The following is a 21130-nucleotide window of genomic DNA, read 5'->3' as shown; positions in this document are numbered from 1 at the left end:
TGCTGTTTATTGCACCACTTTGTAGTGGACACATCAGACTGATGGAGACTCAGGCCTCTGCATTATATGTGAGAGCATCAGTTTGGCTCTCCAGTGTACTGCAAGTACATTGTATTTTGACCCTTGATGCAGAATATAGTAAGAAAAAAAAAAGGGATCATTTGTATTACAGCATCTTAACCTGACTGCATTACAGTAACAAATACAGCAGTTTCAGCTGGGTCTCTAAATATGTAGATGGCCAATGTTTGGTAAATGCTGAACAACCCAGGGCTCAAGCAGCATGCAGGGTTTGCATGGCTCCCAGCAAGTAAGAGAATACAGAATATTCAAAACATTGTTACTCGTATTAAATTAATCATAAAAAGCCTAAAAAGTAGGAAACCATGCCCAGTTATACTTCCACTTCAGTATTTCACATGTGGCATGCTAAAGCCATAGAGCAGTAAAATTTAGTTATCCATACTTTCCCAATATGTAGTAATTGGGGAACCACCAACACAAACTTCTCACTATCTCAGTTAATAGTGTTTTACCTGGAACTATCCAGGAAGATATCCATGTTTTCTCTTCTCCAAGGGCCGGTTTACACCATGCTTGCACATGAGTGCTCCTGTGCTATTCAGACCACATGCAAAATGCACTCTATTTGCAATCTGCTGTGGGTGTCAATACAAAGTTAACAACACCGCAAATGCAGATCGCAAATGCAGCACGTTTGCACACACCTGCCCACATGACATACATTTGTACCATGCAATCCGGTTGCAGTGCGTTTTAAAAAGTAGTGCATGTACTACTTTTGGTGTGGTGCTATTTTAACCCATTCAAAATTAATGGGCTGAAATTGCATCGCACAGAACTGTATGTGAATTGCACAGGAATGCAAAGCACTTTCCTATACGATTCATGTGAGAGCATGGGTTGATTCAGCCCTGGGTTCACACTGCAGCTCTCAGAAACCACACTGCATTCCTGTACAATTCACATGCGATTCTGTGTGATATGATTTGAGTCCATTCATTTTAGGTGGGCTCAGATTGCATCGCATTGCACCAAAGAAGTGCAGGCACCTTTTTTGGAGCTACACCACAAATGCATCACATGGTCGTTTTTTACTATGCAATCTGGTGTGAGAAAACAGCACTGCAATTGTAATGTGTTTAGGGTGTCATTAACTTTGTATTGACACTTGCAATGGATCGCAAACACAGTGCAATTGCAAAGCGATGCGCGAAAAGAACAGGGATCACAGTGTTTCCCGCGATGCATATGTGTGACCAGGGGCTAGAGGTTTTTTATATGCAACCCTTTTATTCCCATCACAACATTCTGTATTTTTGGAAAGCTAGAGACCAATAAGTACACTGCCTTCTTTATAATGATCTTGGATCTCACAGAAGCTAACATATACATTCTGATGAGTAAACCAACATCTTTCATGTACAGTAGTATAATGTACCAAAGAACCAACATAAACAAGTGTATCAAATAAGCTGATTCTACAAGAAAGAAAAGTACAGAAAGCTTCTTGATCAAAATCTCAGTGCTCGCAAATCCAGTTTTATTGAATGCTTCTTGACTTGTTTCATGAGATCTAGGCCCAAATTGCCAAGGGAAAATTGACATAGCAAAAAAGCATTTTTGATAAGAACAGCAGGCATAAATTTTACCTTGCAGAGCCATGACATTAATGGGGAAGTCAATGGGTGTAACATAAAATGTGATGATGCAAATCACTACAGAGTGACCAAAAATCATGGTTAGCAAATTCCACAGGGATATGATGACAAATATAAATCATACAATGAACATGAACAAAAAATAATAAATTCTAACATGCCATTTTAGGTAAGATAATAATAATAATAATAACAACAGTTACATAGCTAAACAGTTAGTCTTGCTGAAAATAGACAAAAGTTCATCCAGTTAAAAAAAAAATTTAATGATCCTATACCCACAGTTGATCCAGAGGAATGCAAAAAAAAAAAACAAGCAAGGTATGACCCAATTTGCTCCTACAGGGAAAAAATTCCTTCCTGATCCCCTGAGAAGCGATTGGATGTTCCCTGGATCAACTTTACCTATAAATGTTAGTAACCAGTTATATTCTGTGTATCCAAGATAGAATCCAGGCATTTCTTAAAGCAATCCACTGAGCTGGCCAGAACCAACTCTTGAGGGAGTCTATTCCACATTTTCACAACTCTCACTGTGAAGAAATCTTTCCTTGTTTGGAGATTAAATGTTTTTTCCTATAGATGTAAAGGGTGCCCCCATGTCCTCTGTGTTGACCTCAGGGTGAATAACTCTACACCGAGCTTACTATATGAACCACTGGTGTATTTATATATGTTGATCATATTCCCCTTAATTTCCTCTTCTCAAGAGAGAATACATTCAGTTTCTCTAATCTTTCCTCATAGCTGAGCTCCTCCATGCCTCGTATCAGTTTGGTTTCCCTTCTCTGTACTTTCTCCAGTTCCCCAATGTTCTTTTTGTGAATTGGTGTCCCAAATTGAACTGCAACTGTTTGAGTCACTCCAGTTGACACTGTTTGGGTCAACTGGAGTGACCCAAACAACATGACTTTAATTAAATCAGAATTTGTACATCTTTTTAGTATAGAGATGTTTCCTGTGCCAACCTCCTCTGTAAATGTAACACAACATCTTTCTATTACAACATGCCACTTTATAAGGTAAACCTGTTGAGTACCAGGTAAGACCTCCTTTTACCTTCAATGCATCCAGAATTCATTGCAGCATGCATTCCAGAAGGTTCTGCCTGTTTAAAGTTCATGAACCCTGTGCATACATGAAGGTCATTGTACACTGGCAGCTGTGAAGAATTTCAAAAAGTATTTAAACCAGTGTTCAATTTTTAAATCACAGTAGATCTAATGCATATACAAAATGCATGTGATAGTGTCAGATATTATGAAAAGGAGACATCCAGGTACTGTATAGGGAATGTGCATACCTATTGTGTATGACTCATTTAGTTATCTTAAAGTAATTGTTTACTGAGAATAATAAGAATGTTAACTGAGAATAATAGGAATGCTGCCATTCATATCCTGATTCTAAGAAAAAAAAATCTAAAGGCTTGCAAAATTCAAACTGAGTTTTGAATTTTGAAAACAGCAGTTCAGACTATTTTTTTGCATCCCCATGAGTCTTCCTGAAGATTGGGGCTCAGAACAACCTTCAAATCTATCCTTATTATAATCCACTACTAATGTTCCTTAAGGATTTTGGTTCATACTAACTAGAAAACATTGCAGTATTCTTCATGATTTGCAGCCCCACGTTCATGCTGTGAACCTTCTAGTTCTAAAGGAATCATGTTATATATGAAATGATGGCACTACCTGTATTTTACAACATAAATTAGGACTAGGCAACATTTTTCCATTCTTCAGTTCACTTTCCTGATCTTAGTTGACAAGAGTGGACCTCAGCATGGTCTTCTGCTACCCAAGGTTCATCATACTGAACATCCACAGATTCCTTTCTTCACTTTAGTGTAAAAAAACATATTTAATAAAACAGTTGTGTTCCTCCAGACAAGCTGAACAAGATAGGAAATTCTTTTTTGAATTCCCACAATAACAAGGTGTTTCATTTAGGACAGGGTTTCTCAACCAGGTTTCCATGGAACCCTAGGGTACCTCAATAGTTTGCTAGGGGATTCCTTGAGCAATGAGCAGTTTCTGCCTCTCAGATAAGTTCCCACTGACACCAATTATCTTTTTAGTTACCTGTAAGGGTATTATGAGTTGTAGATATAGTAATTTTTAGCAGAGGTTCCCTGAACCCGGAAAGTTATTTCAATGGTTCTTCTGTGTTTAAAAGGTTGAGAAAGGCTGATTTAGGAGGTCACCAATACTGTTGCTGTGTTTTTTTTCCTGGAGGTAAACAAGTTCTAAAACACTATAACTACTTCATTTGGCACCAACAATCATCCAATAGTCAAAGTCACATACATTCTCCTCATTATGATGTTATGTTGCAATGAAACTGTATTTTGGATATCATTCTTTAGAGAAGGTGAACTTTTGGTGTGTGTTTTATTATAGTGTGCTGCATCCCACACCTTAGATGATGGTTCTGCTGACTGACTGCGCCATGACATTACTTACCTTGTGAGATTTAGTAGTTTCTTGTATTATGTTCTTGTACAACACTGTCCTTCACATAATTATCCTGAATCCTGACTTATACCCCCACTATGAGCTCTGCCATTTCAAAGCCATTGTTTCTAATTTTTAGGGACTCTTTAATGAGTGGCATAGTACCACTGGCTTGGCGTAAGGCCAATGTGGTGCCAATATTTAAAAAGGGGTCAAAATCTTTACCAAGTAATTATAGACCTGTTAGTTTAACTTCTATAGTTGGAAAGATACTGGAGAGTTTAATAAAAGACAACATAGATGAGTTCTTGCTGGAAAAAATATTTTAAGCAACAGACAGCATGGATTCATGAAATACAGAAGTTGTCAAACAAATCTGATTTCTTTTTATGAGGAGGTGAGTAAAACCTTGGACAGAGGGGTGGCGGTGGACGTGGTATACTTGGATTTTGCAAAAGCATTTGACACAGTTCCCCACACACAGCTAATTTGTAAGGTAAAGTCTACAGGCTTGGAAAAATCTGTATGTAAAAGGATAGAAAACTGGCTAAAAAATCGTATTCAGAGAGTAGCAGTTAATGATTCATACTTTGAATGGTCTAGGGTTGTCAGTGGTGTACCCCAAGGTTCAGTGTTGGGACCCTTACTTTTTAATATATTAATAAACAATATAGGGTCTGGGATTATATATACCATTTTAGTCTTTGCAGATGACATCAAGCTGTGAAGTGGAATAACGTCCTTACAAGATGTCTCCAGCTTACAAGCCGACCTCAATGCACTGTTTAATTGGGCAACTATGTGGCAAATGAGGTTTAATGTTGATAAATGTAAGGTTATGCACTTGGGGCTAAGAATATGCATGCATCTTACATACTGGGGGGGGGGGTACAACTGGGGGAATCAATGGTAGAGAAGGATCTGGGAGTTCTGGTAGATCACAAGCTTAATAATGGAATGCCATGCCAAGCTGCGGTTTCTAAAGTGAGCAAAATCCTCTCTTGTATTAAACAGATATAGACTCCAGAGAGAAAGATATCATTTTACCCCTGTACAAATCATTAGTTATACCACATCTGAAATATGCAGTTCAGTTTTGGGCACCAATTCACAAAAAGAACATTGGGGAACTGGAGAAAGTACAGAGAAGGGAAACCAAACTGATAAGAGGCATGGAGGAGCTCAGCTATGAGGAAAGATTAGAGGAACTGAATTTATTCTCTCTTGAGAAGAGGAGATTAAGGGGGGATTTGATCAACATGTATAAATACATCAGTGGTTCATATAGTGAACTCAGTGTAGAGCTATTCACCCTGAGGTCATCACAGAGGACAAGGGGCACTCTTTACGTCTGGAGGAAAAGAAATTTAATCTCCAAACACGGAAAGGTTTCTTCACAGTGAGAGCTGTGAAAATATGGAATAGACTCCCTCAAGAGTCCTAGCCAGCCCAGTGGATTGCTTTAAAAAATATAACTGGATACTAACATTTATAGGTAAAGTTGATCCAGGGAATATCCGATTGCCTCTTGGGGGATCAGGAAGGAATTTTTGACCTGCAGGAGCAAATTTGATCATGCTTTGTTTGTTTTTTTGGCCTTCCTCTAGATCAACTGTGGGTGTAGGATTATAGCTCTTTTTTTTTAATGGTTGAACTGGATGCACTTTTGTCTTTTTTTCAGCCAGACTAACTATGCAACTATATATGAATAAGTATACTGCCAATAGTACATGTTACACATTTTCAAAAAAAGAGCAGCAAATAAAGTGCAAATGCAATTTGGTGTGCAATTAGGGATATATTTATTGAACTTGAACACCTTGCTTAAGGTACCTTCATCAACCTAATACACTTCCAAGCACATGCCAAGTGTTTCAGCTATTTCCATAAAAGACCTACTTAGGCAACAGTTGGAGAGTACACAGCTGCCAATCCTAGCCCTAAGTAGCAGAAGTTTAAAAGTGATTAAGCTTTGTGCCAACAATTATATATTTAATAGAATGCCCTATTTTACATCAATGAACTGCTTAGCAGTTAAATCTTTAAATTGCCATTTAGTATTTTGATTGCTAAGTGATCAAGTAATTAGAATGAAGCTTGTCAGCCAGGGCCCAATAATTGAGAAAATTATCCTCTTGGTACAAGTTACCTAAATTAGTTTTTTTCTTCACTGCATTAATCACAGTCAGATATCACCCAGTTTTATCACCCGCGCTTCAAACTAACAAACAAACAAACAAAGAATTACATTATGCATTATTTTTTTGTGTTGATCGCTATTATAAAATTAGTTTAAGGCTGAAAAAAAAACCAATATATATTTTTAAAGTCTTCTAGGTCTGGCCAACAATAGAATCTGCTTGCCTCATGCAAAGTTTCATAAGTTATTTCTTGTTAATGCCAAGTAAGAATTCTGTGTTTGGGATAATTTGATGACTATGGTTGATATTTTATTTAAGCTGGGCAAAGCAAGCAAAACACCAAGCCTCACTCATTAGTCAATGCCAGTACCGTGTGCAGAGAAATGAGGTTCTGTCTGCAGCATAGCTCATTAACATTTATAGAAACATGAAAAATAAATACAAGTAATGTTAAAATATAACAAATAGTTGTTATTTCTTATTGTAGCTGATTAGTATTGATATTGAAAAGCTTAGCTGGAGCAGGGCAAAGGGGTATCTTTAGCTGCAAAAGTAAAAACATTGGAAAAGTAGCTTTTTTTAAAAGGTATGCTGCACTCAAGTATGATAGCTTGCTGTGTGTACACACTATATACCAAAGGTATCTAATTATCCATTCATATTGTGTAGCTGACTGTACTGATAAATAAATATTGATTAAAATGTTCATATTCTGAATGAACCTGGATTAAAAGCCTGCAAAAATAAATACCACTATGTTCACTGATTCAAGTACCAACCTCATAAACGTAGAGCATGAGAGGGAGGTTGCACAGTAAATAGTCACGTGACAGTAAACTGTATTAAAGCTGACTGCATTTTTTTTTTTGATAGTGGATTTATTCACTTAAGTAGTTAAAAATTTCTGGATAGCATAACCTACTTTATTATGTGCACCTGAGTCTCCAGGCTGCTCCCCTCTTACCCTAGCTGTGCACTTACAAGTACAATGCACTCACAGCAAATGCACTAGGAATTGGTAGTGAGTACACTGTACTTGAAAGTGAAAGTTTTGTGTAAATTCCAGGTGTCAAACACAAGGCCCGTGGGCTGAATCCGGCCCTCCAGGCCATTTCATGTGGCACTTGCACCTCTCCTGCATGTACCCCCACCTTGTCCCAGCAATTGGCAGCAGAGAGGAGAATAGAACTCCTGCACTTCTCAGTGCAGCTGTAGCACCCCTTCATCTCTGCCACCCCTGGTCTCAGCATTCAGCAGACTCTAGTAACTGACTCCACTCCTCCTCTGGTCCTTCTCCAGACCCTACACTTTCTGATTTCCAGCTCTGCTCCCAAACAGGGTGCACGGTGATGTTAGGGAGAGTGTGAGATTCTTGACATCTGATGTAATGGGGGTGGAGTGCTCTGGACATCTAGTCTTACAGATAAGGCCCTTTGAGGGCAACCATAATGCTGATATGGCCCGTAATGAATTGGAGTTTAACACCCCTGGTGTAAATAATGACAATTTGTTTTACCATAATACATGGTGATGAAACTTTATTATTTTTGAGCCAAAATAGGTCGGTGGAGGAGCAATTGCACATTACCTAGATACCTTGGTGACTGTTTGGAAATTATTCACATGGATTCAAGGCTGAAAACTGATGCACTTTATTATGAACTATTGTTATATGAACTGTTTATAAGATAATGATTGGTGCACTGAAGGAATTGTAATCACAAATAAATACATACAAAAGTGTTAATATAATTTTTTTTATAATTTAGTTATACAATTGAATGTTAAAGGGAGGTTTGTTTTGTAAAATAAAGTGATATTGTTTTGGACTAGGTCACCTATAGACCATTTACCGTGATCTACCAGTGAGCCAAATTAATATAGAATTACGTGCACATGGAAGCAAGACACTGACACTGTTGCAGTTTGCCAGCTTCCTAAAATTCTGTTTTATTGAGGAACTAACAGTATCATTTATAGGGCTTATGATGCAGGCAAAGCATATACATTGATTGGGTGAAAAGTCCACTGGGTTTCTATGTGTTCTTCCATCCGTGTTGATATCTTCCAATCATTGTCCCCAAAAAGACTCATTCCCTTTTATGGGGGTTGTTTACATTAAAAGATACTTTTCTCCTAATGAGTCACCTAGGGTGAGACTCCGGATGAAGGTGCCATCTTAATTATCATCATTGTTCTGTCAACCTATATCTGATTGTTTACTTAAGAGAGTAAGGAATTTAAAGAGCAAGAAGCAGAAAGTAGCAAGACTATAAAATTGTCATTTTACTGATCATCTAATAGAACGTGGACTGTCTATCACAATCCACTACAATATAAATATGTTTATTAGTATTAAATTAACCTCTTAGTTACTGAGGGTAGAACAAATGTTAATGACTGAACCCATATTGACCAAAACACTAACCCTGGCACTGACCTAGATCAAACATTGATCTAGCTATGTTTTTCTTTATTTTTCTTACATTTTTACACAGTTTTGTTTATTTACTTCTTTTTCCCTGCAAGGAGAGAGAAATATAATGTATCTCACCCTCCATTCAGAGAGAAAGAAAACACAGGGGCCAAAACACAGCCAATCACAGTGATCAGGTCCCAGAACCAGGAGTCCCAAGTCCTGATCGTTAGTACAGGACCCAGGGCTCCCGGTGAGTGCACCGTGTGGCACACTCCCAGCACAAAGACAGATATGCATATATGCGGCCCCTTGGAAAAAGGCCAACTTCTGTGAGGCTACATATATGCGTAGTGTAGGCGGGAAGGAGTTATTTATAACAAAACAGTTGCACTGCACTCTGAGTATTGGTATTTACTGGATGTGGGAACACATAACAGTGTTCAGCAGCAACACTACAATAACATATTGTTGATTTTTACTAGTAGTGGGTAGCAAGGAGAATATTTTGGTTTAAATGATAGGAGTAGGCTAGAAATGATTGAAATACAATGTGGAAATGAATATAATCTTTCATATTTTTGACCACACATACACTTTAATAATAAATGTGCAAGGTAAATGCAATGCACTTGTGGTTGTGCTTCGATACACCATTTAGAAGAAAAGATGCTCCATACAGAAAAAAATCTGTCCCAGACAGTAAAGGTATGAGTTCATTCAAAATCATTACATGTATTTAAAATAATGCTAGTACTAGTACCTGAAATGTATCTCTATAGCTTCTACTGGACATAAGCAATAAGGCTGGCACTGCCAGCAAAGTGAGGCAATTACTCTCTACAGCATTGCACAAAGGTGTCATCCTAACTTGTATTAGGTACTCTGAACTGGAGTGGAAAGTGATTAGAGCTTATAAGAGGGGAAAGCACAGAAAAAACCCAAGCTTTGTCATGATGCTCATTTAGAGTGTAATGGGCTGGTTGGCAGGCATGTGATGCTGAATGCCGTAGACTTAAGCTGGGTACACACGGTCCTAATATCGGCCAATTCAGCAGGAACCAGCCAACATTCAGACCATGTGTACAGCTGTTCTTCTGACAGAAGCCAGTCTAAGGACCGGCATTGTTAAAAGGACATGTTGGAAAACCAGCATCCAATCAGCGCTCGCAGCCAATGGTTGTGAGCGCTGATTAGTGTGTTCTGGCAAAAATGTGTGTACCAGGCTTTAGAACTGTTGTGTCACCTGCTACATCTTCAATACAGTGTGTCCAGTATTTATAAAGTTCAAGAAGCACTGAGTAGAATTAAAAAATACTTTAGCAGGTTAAAAAAAAAATAAAGATATGTATTTCAGCTGTGTATTTAACTGTTGGACTACTTTAAAAATAATGTATCATATTCATGCACAGGAGGTGTATATTGTTTCTCTTCCCCCCATGTTACGTCCAGTACAGACACACTTACATGAAATGTAAAACACATATAGACCCGTCTGTTCTTTTCATTTCTAGTTTATTATAGGTAATAACAACCGCTTGTGCAAATCCATGAAAACCTAGATTGAACCTCATATCAACCAAACAGTCTTACTTATAAGCAGCATACTCTTTGAAACTTATTATCTGCCTTTCATTGTAAATAAAAGAAATATCATCATATTTCTTTCCATTTTATTTTCCCTCAAAAAAAAGAAGAATCATGTTGGAAGACCACTGTGAATGCTCGTGGATTACTAAGGTGGTTTAATCACCCATAAGAAATTACTAGCCTCTCTGTTCGCAAAGCATGACATTTCAATTGCGCAGCCAATAAAAGAATTACATGAAGAGGGCTGAAGTGATTTACTGTATGGAGAGCTGCGAGACCCTGGTTACCATGGAGAACTGCGTTTTCAGAAAAAAAAAAGGTCAAGTGAGGATGACCTACCAATGGACAACCTTCAGTCGAAGCATCAAAATATAATATTTTGCTCACACAGTTCTGTGTAGATGTGTGTTACACATAACAAGCAATGCATTGACAAGGAAGCCTTATTTATAACAACTCCTCCACCACTCAAATGTATCAAGAATCATCCTAATAAAATACTATCACCATTATACTGAGTTGCAAGCTGGATAATTCCGCATAAATGTGGCTGCTGTCACATAGTTCATTCTTGGTGAAATTCCTAAATGATATGTGTGGGTTTGGTGATTGGCCTGCAGTCAAATAAAATAAGCCAGCTTAATGGATTCTGTTTATTTAATCCTTTCTTATTCCATAATGTTCCACTTTCTCCAGCAGTATAAATCTGACTTGAAGTGAAAGGCTAAAGGATACAATGTAAAACAAAAATGTGACTTAAAGGAGACCTGTCATAAGGGAAATGCGTAGGAGGACACTGCTGACCACTATAAAGTGGAAGGAAAGTCTAATCTATAAATCAGCATTTAAATATTGCCTCCCCATTGTTGCCCATTGTTCCCCACATATTTTCTTATAAATTGAAATGTAATGACCTTTTTTTATTGTCTTTCTAAACAGTTATGTGACAACAAAGTCTCTCATTCTCACACTCTCTGTGCAACTGCTGTGGCTGGTGAGAGGGAACTTTCTCGCTGTTGACATTGACTAGAGCAGTGGATGCCAGTGTATCAAGATAATTCAGCCCTGTTGGCAGTTCTCCAGTAGGGACACTGCAGCTTTGTGGTCACGTGACCACATGGAAACATGCTGAAAGCAGAGTTTCATGCTCCCCCAAAAAACTTAAAGTCAGCAGCTACAAATCCTGTAGCTGATGACTTTTACCTGTCTAGGAATCCAGCGATGGTCTCACTCAGGCCAATTCTAAAATCAACTTTGGGTGCAGGCTCTGGCATCTTATGTAAGGGAAACTGGCAGTGAAGACTAGCAGCTTCACAGCTGGTTTCCATCTTCTCATGCGTGAAGCACACTGCTCTTTGTGAATAGTCCCAAAGTTTTCTGGGACCTGTCAAAACCAGGTACCCGCTCCCCCCAAAAAACTGCCAAATGTGGCAATGGAGGGGGAGGATACAAAAAAAAGTGAAACTTCCCCTTTTTACATTGCAATGTATTGAAAAATGTATGGGGGCATTGAGGAGCAAAGGGGAGGCAACATTTAACAATTAACATTAGCAGGCAACTGGCATTTGTGAAGGTAGTTGGCAATGGAAGCCACTTGAGTTAATTTACAAAAGAAGCTGACAAATTTTCTCCTACAGTAAATTGTGGAAATATTCACTTAAATTTTCCACTCATGTGCAGGTGAAATCACTAAAAAGGAATTTGTCGTTCGCATAATTGAAGTGAATATTCACACAACTTATTGTGTGATGATTGATTGTCTTTAAGGTTACATGCACTCTTACATGTCAGTTGGACCTATTTAGAGCAGTGATATGTGCAAAGTTTAGAAACTTGTTGTGCCGACCAGACATCATTTCATTGTAGTCATTTAGGTTTAGCATGAACATTATTTTTATTATAAAAAATTCTGCTTGCTGCTCTATAGCCACAATGTCACATCACAGCATCTTCTAAAGGAGTAAATGTTGCTACAAGTACAATGTGATTATAGCATATTTATTTGTTTATTGCATGCAGCTGCAAATACAAGAAACAAAAACTACTAATAGCAATTTATATTTAATGGAGACTGCATGCAAGATATTTTTTTATAAAACCAAAATACATGCAACCAATGAAAAAAAAATGTGTCGGTACATCTTTGAAACTTCAGGGCCTCGTGCACACTGAGCATTTTGTCCATCTACGTCTAGCCAGCAGCCTGCCAAATCCTATGATAGGTTGAAATATGAGCCAGCTGGATGGTGTACTGAGTGATACTCACATTCAGGGCTGTATACTCTCAGGGACATTATTATTATACAGGATTTATATAGCGCCAACAGTTTGCTCAGCGCTTTACAATATAACGGGAGACAATACAGCAACAATGCAGTTCAATACAAGAGGGATAGGAGGGCCCTGCTCTTTGGAGCTTACAATCTAGGAGATGCCTGGAAAGCAGAATATCTGTGGTATTTGGCACACATGTGCTAAATGCTCTGCACATATAAGTCCTAAAGCTTGCATCTCCTAAAAGCAGAGGATAAATAATTGTGGTCACACTCAATCAAGAAAGTGCATACTAATAGCCCATTGCAGGTCATGGGGGAGTGGGTCGAGCACAGGTTTTATTAAAAAAAAGTACAGCCTCCTCTCCCAATATGTATGGCTTTGAAAAGTAGGTCCACTTACTGAACCTCAATCCACACACCCAAGGTAGCTTTTTTTTGGGCCAACCACCACTGAGATGAAGTGAGCAGCATCGGAGGATGACACAGACAGCAGTAGGTACCATGCCCAGTACTGAATATGTGTGAATTGTGAGCTTTGCCTGGCAGGCATGTGCATGATGTAACTATCAGAAGGAGATTGGCCACCAATCTCTTCAACTTTTATTGGGAGTGCCATGTATTGGCCAATATTTTTGAAGGCTCACATTAAAAATTTAAATAAAATTCCAGATGCTGCAAAAAAAAAAAGTCTCTAATGGATTGACAAGTTGGATGTCCCATCAAAATTTTGCTGTGATTTGTAGCTGCTCCCCTTCTGTCAAACATTCCATTTTGTGACTGCACCTGTATGTCCACATACAACATTTAAAACTAGAACGATCAATTGCATTATCTATATGAAAACTGGTGTATTGTATACAAGAGAGGTGCATTATATAAATGAAAACATGGTGTTGATGCAAGGAGAGGCTTTGTGCTAATAAACGTCTTCTGAATTACATATGCTGTATGAAAAATCAAACCCTTTGGGCAATGCATCTAGGTTTGATAGAGGCAATCATGAAATATTTAAGTTAAAAATGCAGTAACACATGCTTGCTGTCATGTGCACGCTCATTGAATGTTATGACAAGGTTTTCTAAAACATTCATAGGCAGAGCGTTTTTTATGAAAATATTCATTAATTCAAGGAGACGTCCGTATCAGCCAACAACCTGCGTCTCGATTGAGATTTCTGGATGCCTAAGAAATTGAACATTCTAGAGAACAGTGGGGGAAATATTCTGCAATCACGTCTAAATTATACATTATAAGGCATGCATATCTGGATGTTGTCATATTATACAATAAATTTAGTGCATAAATCAACTTGCTATAATCCCAATGTCGCCACAAGGCACAAATGATGACAGGACTGGCCATGTAGATATTATCATACTTAATAATTCACAAAAGTATTTGGTTTATGTAAATTAACTTCTGCTAATAAAAATTACATGCAGGTTATCTGAGGGTTAAAATGTTTTTCGTTTCAACTGAAACATTCTAAAATATGAATTATTAATTTTGTTTTATATCTTTATAAACACAAGCATGCCATCATATTATGTTCTGACAATAAGGGGGTTATTGATTTTCACAATAATTTTGTAGTATTGCTGTAGTGAAATGTATTTTTTTTTCAAGCAGTAGCTAAACATTACTTTGAAATAGACCGTTAATATTTATGTAAATGTATGTTCAGTTTGTTATATACAAACAAAAAAAAATCCCAGCCAAAAACAGATTAAAAAACACAATATACGCAACTGATTACACCCACACTTATAACTCTTTTTCATAGAGCACAGGCATTATCATGCACCTTTGTGGTGCTACTGCTGTTTGCATTTGTCTGTTGGGGTTTGTGAAGAACACCAATATAAATAAAATCTTGATAGCCAGGGGCATAACTACAAACAACTAAGCCCTGCACAGCTTGCTACCCCTACCAACAATTTCCAATGCACTGAAAGCTCCAACAACACCTGCCATTGATCTATATACTCCAGTGCATGACAAGTAGCTTCTGGGCTGTGTCATGGCTCCCTATGTCAACATTCACACAAGACTAGCCAGCTACAGTGTTTGGGCTATTGTGGCCACCTATATCCCTCTCTGCTCTTTCCTGTCCTCTGATTACTTCTGTCTGGCTCAGGTTTGTGTTTTTGCCTTCCCTACATCTGCTGTTTCCTCAATAGTCAGTGCATCATCTGATACTAGGACTGTTCATGTGTGGTCTGCACTGACTTGACCTGCTACCTACTTGGCTTCTGATGTCGTATGAGTTTCTATACCTGCTAGCTTTAAACCATCAGTCCTGATTTTGACTCTGCCTGGTCCTATAATTCCAACCGTTTTAACCTCTCTTGACCTGAACCTGGCTTAACACTACTGTGTGATTCATGATTGTTGCTCCCCCTGATATTGTTTCTGTGACAATTGCGGCGTCAGACCCCAGACCTTCTCACCAAACTCATGACCGAAGGACTAGCCAATCTAAAACCGCGATTTCACATGCGTAACAATGCCACGCCCAGCTGCACCCTGCACACAGATTTTCCAGCTAATGGTCCACAACCTGTGTACTCGCAGCCTGAGCGCGATTGTTACTGGGTCAGGTTAATTACGCAATTAACCCTTCACAGTGCCTCCTTTTTGTACAGAGAAAGAGGAAACTCGGCAATATCAGCAATAACACTATGATGGTTGAGATAATCATCTGTATAGCACTGTCACCGCAGACAGGTTATACAGAGGGTTAAACAAACACAGTAGCGCTCTTTTAGAGGCAGGAGTTCATAAGTTGCATCAACGAGCTATAGAAACAGTTCAACACTTTCAGAAAGAAAGATTTATTACTAAAAGATCAAAAAAAAACAGAAAAAAGATGTAACCAATATATATATATAAATATACAGAGAACAATAGCACAGCAAAGAGGTAACAGAAAGGAGGTTAAAGGGTTAAAGTACTTGCCAATCAGCCTTGGGTTAAGCAGATCAAGTTTCAGAGCGAAAGGGCATGATCTTCCATGGTGGTTCTGATGTTAAAAGGGAGAATTCTTCAACTTTTTCTCTTAGGCCTAACAGCCTATTTTGTTGTCCCCCAGCAGGGGGTGTCTCTGAAGCCAAGGACCAATGCCTCATTTTGGGAGGGATTGTCTGGGTGGAGACCCAAACTAGAACCAAAATCTCTCCTAGCTCATATTTTGGCTCATAACTTTTCCTAGGCACAAGTAACATTCCACCCGCAAGTAGATTAATATGCAGACGCATCTGAGAAAAGGTTACATATGAAATATGAAATACATACTTGAAGGGTTCAAGAGATGTAATTTTCTGCTTTCCTAGGTATTCCAGTCAGGGAGTGTGACCAATCAAACGATTTGTCTGATTGTGGGCAATCTGAAGATAGGCCTGGTTTTTATGTATGTCTCTCATATTCCAAGATATGAGACATAAGGGAAAAATGGATTTTAAAAGTGTTATCTAGCTTCTTACTCCTCTGGAATATCTTTGAACTCAGGGGAAGGCTTGGGTTATCTTTTTACGAGGTGCCAGATTGCTCAGCTTCCCAGCCGGCCTGGCACCCAGCTCAGAGATGATTTATAGCTCGGAGCGTCCTGCTGTGCCCTGGCCGGCCTGTGACACTTCCAACACACACACCGACCAAATGTCACTGTGACTCTCAGAGAAGGGGGGGGGGGGAGAATGAGGGGAGATATGTTTCTACAAGATGGATGATCCTTTGCCAAGATGGAGGTTAGAGCCAAAATGGTTAAACCGCGTCCATCTCTGTGGCATGATTGCTACAGTTTCTACTGTCAGATTTTACCAGCAGGTCAGTCTTGATATTGCCTTGCAGCCAAATGCATCTACACCATTTACGCCTCTCAAGAGCTCATGTGAAGACCAGACACTTTTACTAGCCTGGTCCTTAGAGAGAGCCACAACTGGTGAAATAGTGTGTCCCTGCATAGCTTAAAACCTATATTCCAATGTCAGTTTGTTTACCTTAATCCCTGGTATCTGCCCTATTCTGTGTTCTGACTTTCTAAACTCTAGACCCAAAATACCTGTTCCTCTTGTACCCAAGACATCCATGATGCTCCCGCTTCCAGGCTTCTCCTCTATAAGAGTCAATAAATGCTCTAAGCAAACAATCTACCCCAGCACAATATCTTTCCCCATAACAACAGTATATGTATCTCCAACAGTGACATATTGTGACAAGTGACAAGTTCCATGTATTCTATGAGGTGAAACTAAATACATCACAGTTAGTGACTATAATACTGTAGGGTCCCTTCTTCTGACTGCATCAGAAAAACAGAGAGTGAGAACTAAAATAAATTATCCAAAAACAGATGAAATGGACAGATCACCCCCCCCCCCCCACCATGAAAGGGGCTCACAAGGTAAGTCTAAAAACACAGCCTTAGTAAATAATATTACGGAATATTTAACAGTGTATCAGCCTTCTAATTTGTACTTTGATATTCAGGGCACAGTTCTGGGCCAGAATAAAAGGAAAGGGAGGTGCAGTTCGACTGGGTCTCGTCTGCCAGACAGACTACTATGACTATAATTATGCCATTGCTTTATTTTGTTTTTTGTTTTTTTATTATTTCTTAACACAGGGTTGCTTAAATATTTTAATATAAACTCTTAACAATGTTGTCTCAAAACTGATAGGTCTGCTATTATGGAAATTAGCTGATGTCCTAAATCAGACAACCAGAATGCCTTGCCAGGAATGACTAGCCTTTTTTGCTGCAGGAAAATTTACATGAAGTGAACTTGCCCTGTCTTTGGTGTTGCAAAAAATCATAACACCCACAATCAATATTAGTAAAGCTGTTCGTAAAAAAGGAGTAATTCAGCAACCATTACACCATTACATACAGAGAACACTTGTTACATTGAAAAAGCCACATCAACATATTTAGTGTATCAAGTACAAGACAAAGGACAATTACTCATTAACTTACTAAGCACTTATGGTTTAGTGAAAATCAAAAATATACAGTTCAAAAAACACCATAAACAGTGTTTTGCCTGCCCATAGTAACAGCATGACACCTGCAATGAACACAGAATCGTAATAGTATTACCAGCACATGATTTACCACAACACAACATACAAAAAGGCTGAGCAATATATAACTTAAGGAAATAAACATGCCCAACTTTTTTTTTTCAGCAAGATGTCCCAATTTACCATCTGGTGTCACTTACTGAAGTTGAAAAACATGTGGGTCCTGGGATGGAGACATCTGTGCCAGTTTGATTTGGCTGGTAAGGGGATCTCCCTGTCTCACTGGCTTAATGTCACACAACCCATAACATCTAGTGCTTCGTGTGGTCTCTAATCCTCTTAGCACCTTTTTTTATGCCCACAGGTCACTAACATTGTGGTGAATAATTCTCTGCCTTGTATACCAATCAGAAACCAGTGTGAGGATTACTAGTGTGCCTTGTCCTTACTCTCCTTTGGATACCAATGACTTCAAAATCAAAACAGAAATGTAACAAATGCAGTTTTATCAGTATTGCCTTTCTATTGAGCCATAATGGGCAAGTTTGCTGCAAGAAACTATTTACTGTCTTTTTTTTTACTGAACTGCTCATGTTAAAATAATATGTCATCATGCTCTGCAATTTCTAGTTTGGGCTTCTGTATGTGAAAGTGTCACTGGGAACCCTTCCTTTCTCATTGCATATGATATTCCATCAACTCTCTCTCTCTCTCTCTCTGTATATACATACACACACACACTATATATATATATATATATATATATATATATATATATATATATATATATATACATGCACATTCATATGTACTGTCCGTACAGGTTTTTATTATATTTTTTTATCTAGAAACTGAGTTTTCTATAATTAGAGTTTCTACTTGTTTCATCTCCCAATTAAAACCCATCACAGACAGATTTTATGTTTTGCAGAAGCTAGCACTCATTACAGACTTTCATTCATCATACTTATGAGCACAGTCCTGTTTAATTTGTTAGTTTGAAGAATCATCTTTCAAAGTGTGTAAATATGCATAACTGACTAAATGTTAATCATGCGGTGAGGAGAGGTGATCTAAATGTCTAATTAAAAAAATGAGGAACCTCAAAAGATGGGCACCAGAGGAAAAAAATCATTTAGAATTCACTCATAAAAAATGCTACATAAACACATTAGTGTTTGCACTTCTGAGTTATTAATTCTCCCTGGTGCACATTGCTAATGAATATCTTAGAACTGTGCTCCTAAGAAGATTGTACTGTTATTATTTTTACTCTTTTTGTATAAAGACTTAGCTAGTGTATTGTTTTACTAATTCATACATCACAGAGTTCACAAAGCAGAGGTAGGCAACCCTGAGTGCTTCACAGACCACTGGCATGGTACTGAGGTGCATTAGATTCTTTATCAGGTACAGGGATGTGGAGAGAGTTATGTTAAACTTACCTGTAGAGTAGGGAGCAAGTACCTTTTCTATCATTTGACCTGGGAAATGCTGAAAAGATCTCTTTGCAATCTTTACTAGAGATGAGGTTTGTCTTTGCTGATACCATGGGTTTGAGGTGAATTCTGCAGGTTTGAGATTCACAGTCCCAGTGGATTTATGTGCAGATTCATCCTGGAGAAAAAAACATAATGCACTGCATGGCCTTTAAATTATTCCTAGCAAGTTGAGAAGGACAAATAAGGGGGTTTGGGGTAAGCCAACCCCCTCACTATAAAAGCAGGGGGACAGAGCAGGCCTAGGGCTGATTTACTAAAAGTGGTGCACACAGAATCTAGCTGTTCATAGTAACCAATCAGCTTCCAGGTTTTATTGTCAAAGCTTAGTTGAACAAGCTAAAGTTAGAAGCTGATTGGCTCCCATGCACAGCTGCACCAGATTCTGTGTGCTCCAGTTTTAGTAAATCAGCCCTAGGTCTGCTCTGTCCCCCTGCTTTTATAGTGAGGGGGTTGGCTTACTCCAAACCCCCTTATTTGCCCTTCTAAGCTTGCTAGGAATATTTTAAATCTCTCCCAGAGTATCAACAAATTAGAAGCTGATGTAAGGAAAGCATAGGGAAGGTTGATGGCATATGAAGAGGTTAGGGTCAGTTAGGATCTTTAAATTTGCTACTCGTTGGATACTCAACCCCTTTTCTGCCTTTCTTATTGTTTTTTTTAATCTATCATCCCCCAAGCATGTTATTTCCAGGATTTGTGTCTTCTCAATGTTGCCTTCATGTCACATGAAAAGACACTCTCCCTGCTGTAGAGTACTTTTTAAACTTTTTGCATTCTATATGTCCCCCATGGCAGTGCCCAGCTTTCCATACACTTTAAGGACAGTAGTTCTCCTTTTAACCTTAAAAATGGCCAGAATTTACCTACAAGATTTGCTTAACAGAGACTTTAATGGGATTCACCCCTAAGCTCAGGTTGAATTTTAAACAAGATTCATCAAACCTAACCCAGGCAGATTCACCTATCACTACTGTTATCACTACCAAACACCAAAAAAAGAAAAAGGAAAAAAAAAAGAAAAAAAAAGATTGAAGTCCTGAGAAAACTATAGTAGGTTAAAAAATATATATTTTTAAAATCTATTTTAAACTCATAGTTACCTATGGACTATTCAAAACATAATTATACACATACCACACAAAAAAGATACACAGAAATAAAAGGATACATGGGCCCCACAAATAATTTTTTATAAAAAAAATGCATTTGTCATTCCATAAATATTTGCACAGTATGCAGTGCCTTTCCTGCCAATCACTCAGTAGTATCTGTTGTCATTTTATTATTGTAATATTGTGAATATTGAAAATCCTGCAACATAAGATAAACTATGTTGTAGAAAAAGCCCAAATATTCAAGCTGCAAAAATCAATTGCAATAATCTGCGCTCAAGTTTTAGTACCAAACTAGAGTTTTTGTGACCCAGCTGACAATTATTTGTAGTGCAACATGGACCAAGATCCTTAGGGAGAATGGTAAAATCAACTGGAACAATATACAGTAAGCCATAACTTGGTGCAATGGATTTCTTGATTCAACAGCTTTTCTAACCAAATGCCATTAATATTATTAAGTGTTCTTGCATGGCAAGACCACTTACTGTTATCTCACATATATATTCTTATTATTATAGTCAAATTTACCACCCTAACTCCTCCCACAGTTTTTACACTACATAGACAGTAATATACCGAAACGTGCGAATTGTTCCCGATTGGTGTGCTACTACTTTGTGGAACATTTCGCCGAATGGTTCACGAAAAATCTGCGTTTTTGTGGTGAAATTGGTCCCATAGGAATGAATGGCAGAATGTTCAAAACTAGAGTGGGAGCTGACAAAAGCTAGAGTGTGAGCTGAAAAATCAGGACATGATTTCTAAACTGCCATCACTCCCTCATTTTCAAGCCCACCTACACAAATTTTATATCAAAATGTTCAGCTATCCCTACTGCCACTAAAAATGTCCATGACTAAGCCATAGTCCTGATAGTTTTCACAATATGACCATTTGTTTGCAACTCACGCCGCCCATTGACATTCATTGAAA

Source organism: Staurois parvus, unplaced genomic scaffold, assembly GCF_062004578.1.
Source record: "Staurois parvus isolate SC_StPar_1 unplaced genomic scaffold, SC_StPar_1.0 ptg001302l, whole genome shotgun sequence".
NCBI lineage: Eukaryota > Metazoa > Chordata > Amphibia > Anura > Ranidae > Staurois > Staurois parvus.
This window is presented reverse-complemented; position numbering follows the sequence as displayed.